The 4122-nt window shown below is 38.3% G+C and overlaps 1 protein-coding gene and 1 long non-coding RNA gene across 2 annotated transcripts in view; one reads left to right on the top strand and one right to left on the bottom strand.

Moving 5' to 3' along the window:
- The window catches only part of LOC118599508, a 1530-nt gene extending 1053 nt beyond the window's left edge, over positions 1-477 (top strand). The window contains exon 2 of the long non-coding RNA XR_004948890.1: positions 260-477. This is a non-coding gene — a long non-coding RNA (uncharacterized LOC118599508). The remainder of the gene's footprint in view (positions 1-259) is intronic.
- The window catches only part of LOC112149171 (protocadherin-16), a 118428-nt gene that overhangs the window by 59271 nt on the left and 55035 nt on the right, over positions 1-4122 (bottom strand). The gene's annotated exons all lie outside the window — the stretch shown is intronic.

Here is a 4122-nt window from a genome sequence, read left to right as displayed (position 1 = left end):
ACATACAGAAAAAGTGTAAGTGAATGCCAGTGACACAATGCCACGACACTACAACATCCATAGTTTCCCTCTCTTGTTGCTTTGCCCCGCCCTTCTTATTCCTGGCCAATGAGTGAAGAGATTTTTAGTCACGTGGTTTTATTTACAGGTTCCATTATGAATAGACCCAAACGTTTACACTTATAACACTTAGTTTTGCTACTTTGTTATGGTGGAGACGTGCTGCAAGGCGGCTGCTACGGAGACGTTGGCTATGAAGGTTCACTGATAGTGTATATGATACATAAATTGTTGGAAAAACAGTGTGAGAAGAAATGCCTACCACATTAAAAGTTGCTTTAATGAGTCTGCATTCATCCAACCACATTTCAATGAGTTGTTGTGCCTCACTTGAAAGGTGAGTCCAAGAGCAGTTCCTGGTCCTGGAAGTCATGTTCTTTGAGGATCTTGATCATTTGGCCAGATTGGAAAAAAAAATCATGGGTCTCTGTCTGATATTGTTTGGGGGCCGGGCTAAATGTGGACTTGGGCCGGATCTGGCCCACGAGCCATAGTTTGGGGACCCCTTCTTTAGACTGAAGTTTTCTCTGAATGTAATTAATGGCCTTTATTCAGGAGCACTGTTTTGGATGGAAGAAGAATTTTTGTTGTCAAGTACTTTTGTTTATAGCATTATGCAGCTACTTACACCTGCCAATCATACTTGTCTGAACTTGTGAAAGGGAGCATTGTGCTGTACAAAGAGGCCAGCAGCAAATCTAGTGCCCACTGACAAAGAGGGGATACTGGGAAAAGCTGTGAGGGGGAAAAAAGTGAGGGGTGGGGGAGAAAACCAAAGCCTGAGGAAAAGTAAAAACTAGAAGAAAAACACTTACCCCCTGTTTTCCGTTTCCTTTCAGGCTGGGGCTCATTCAGCTACAACTATACAATGTTTTTTCTTCCCGTAACAGATTACACCAGGACACTAAAGTCAATGCAAATGGTTGCAGCATCTCACAAACCCCAGACTGGGCTGGGATTTTTATACAGCATTGGATTGCAGCAATGTGAAAGGGTTCAAAAAAGGTTATAGGTCAATGCAAATATTAAAACAATGCATTATAGCCACACAGTACAGCAGTGATTCCATCCATCCATCCATGAAGGCAAAGCCACACACAAGCTTATACAGAAATCTCAATAAATGCCCTAATGTGGGGTAATAAGGGATAAGCTCAGGCTTTTTTAAAGAACCCACTGCCTTGTGAATTGTTTTAATGTGAATTTTGTTTTAATAAAAGAAAAAAGTGGTAAATAGTGCATTTTTGTGGCCAAACTATGACACGAACTTCCTTACTTTGCTTTAGTTGGCATAAATGTGTACTTATTTGTAAGGTTAAAGTTTAAAAAGTCACATGATTGAAGGGAAACAGGCTTAGTGTGTAGTCCTACAAGACATTCTACAAGCGCCCTGTAAAGAGATTACGCTGAAATTAGGCCAAAGAGTTTCAAACTAAGGATAAAACTTGGATGGCCAGGTCCTAGTAGATTATGAAATACAAAATTACCATTTTGTTGATTTTGTAAGCTTCCTGTCATGACTAAAAAAGTAGATATCTAATTAAAAAAGATAACTTTAATAAGCACTAAAATGTGAGATTTGTCTTAAATTGGCTTTTTTCTTGCTTTCCCTCCATTTGAATAAAAGAAAAGCAAAAAAAGTTACATTTATTTGATCCTTAATTTGTTTTCAGATCACAACATCCAATCTGCATCTTTTTTATTTATTTATTGTTGTTAACTGCTTCTATAGGGATAAAAGTCCAAAAGAAACCCAAAAATCTGTAATCCATAACTAATCTTGCTGACATCAGCATTTTTTTTTCATGTAATAATTAGGCAAGCTAACAAGCTGTTCTTCCAATTTTTAATAAGCAGTTTTATGTGGAAACATTCATTTCTTTGCAAATCACTTGCTTTAGAGATCTAAGTTTTCCCTTTTTGTTCTGCACCATGTGTGGCCTTTCCTGAACATTAAGAGAAAATATTAAGAGAAACATGTTTTACCCTTGAAGTTCCTATTTTGTTTTTATTACAGGAGTTTCATTTTTTCCCTCACTAGTTGTTTCTGGGAAAAAAAAGTTAAACTATCTCTTCATTTGTAGATATTCCAAGATAACTTTAGATCCAGAATAAATTAGATTTTGTCAGAAATAGCTTAGATTGTAGTGTAATTAAACCAAATGCTAAACATGTATTTTAGTTTGGTTAAAATACTTAAAATCCTTAACTTTTTGCTTTTTTGTCAATTTTTTACATAGTTTGTGGTTGGTTGGATCAGTGCCACTGCAGAGCAGAGACAACGACTCTGCAAGCAGAAGGGTGACTGTAAACCTTCCCAGACCTGACCTCAGCCTAGGACCTCGCATTTATGAGGTGCTCTTGAAATGCGATGGTGTCACACACCGGCTGTGAAAACATATTCAACGACCTCTCCATGGATCTTAATGACGATATTAGTAATGAACACAAGACATGGGGAAGTGCTCCGATGGGGCAGGTGGCATAGATCTGAGTGTGTGGCCCAGGATCATTTGTAATAAAACTGGGTGGAGCTGGAACGACAAATGTGTTTCTGCTCGGTAGCACTTTTATTAAGATTTGAAGAGTTTTATTCATTGTCAAAACTGTAATTAACATCTTTACAAATATGGTTCTAGACTTATACCAATCATTTTTTCTACCAATTTAGAGATTTCATTATTAAAATTATTGATATTGTATTGACCTCAAGAACCATGATGTCTTAGATGACATTTCCATCTATAAAAAACCTCACTTGGATCAAAGTTACTTTAAATTTAGATGCTTTAAAATAACTTTTGTCTGTTTCATGTCTATTTAAGGTCCAATTCTACTTTCCAGTTTCCAGCGCATGGGTCCTCCTAAAACCACCACATTCATGGCCAAAGATCACACAGAGCTCGGTTGGAGATACTTCTGCATTGGCTTGGTCTTTTATTTCCATGGCAACTCATGGTCCTACTGCTCGGGTTGCTATCCCAACCACTGACTGTATATAAGAACTGGAGAGAGCAACCTCCCCATGTTCCAAACAGGAAGTACCCGCTGACTCCAAGAAGACAGAAAAATCCCATAGACGTCTATTGAGGAATAGACAGCTATTACTCAGTAATTCTATTTGTCAGAATAACCAATTCTAATGTTTATTGCTAATTATAATTTTTCTTGATGTTTTTTTGTGTAGTTATTCAAGTTATAAACTTACCAATCAGATGCCTCAATAAAAGTATATGGTCACATATTGAACATTTAAAACGTTTAATTGATGAGTTCGCTTTTAAGTGGTAGGGGTGTGGACATCCAACAAGATCACTCCTCATTGGCAAGAGTGGTTGCCATAGAAATGTTGGTCGAATCCGAATTCTTCTACTACCCCTGCTCCTCCCTACCCCTGCATTTAGCCCTCCAGATGGAAATGTATGGAAAATAGTGGGCTATATTCGAATTCCAATCCCAAACTACTAAAAACTATATAAAGCGGGACTCTATCTGGATTTTAAAAGTAATTCGGACACCATGCTCACTACTTTTCTTTCGCTTTTCTTAATATCGGATATGGCGTCACTGATTTTACAAAGTGAAAATTGAATAAATATTAACAGCACGATGTCTATTTGTGATTCCACTGTGTTCTGATGATAGATGGTTTATTAAAACTAACTAACTAACTAACTAACCCTAACCCGGGGGTCGGCAACCTGCGGCTCCGGAGCCGCATGCGGCTCTTCAAGCACTCCCTTGCGGCTCAGTGGCGCTTTTTCATAAATGTTTTGATAATAATTTAAATTGTTGGAAGGAAATATATTCTAGCGATTTGGGTGGGAGCAGAGCCACAGAGTACTGGCAGATTAAATCCAGACATCACTTGTGTCCCATACATTGTATGATCCCTCGTGATTGGAGTAAGAAGCGCACACGCAGGCCATGGAGACCAGATGGTGTCAACATTTTGACTACCATTTTTTTTACATTACAGAACCACAGAACAGCCGACACTGTGAGGAGCCTGACTCATACACACACCACTCTCACTCATGGTGCCGGTAAAACACTCAAGTC

This window comes from Oryzias melastigma, linkage group LG13, assembly GCF_002922805.2.
Source record: "Oryzias melastigma strain HK-1 linkage group LG13, ASM292280v2, whole genome shotgun sequence".
Lineage (NCBI taxonomy): Eukaryota > Metazoa > Chordata > Actinopteri > Beloniformes > Adrianichthyidae > Oryzias > Oryzias melastigma.
This window is presented reverse-complemented; position numbering and strand designations above follow the sequence as displayed.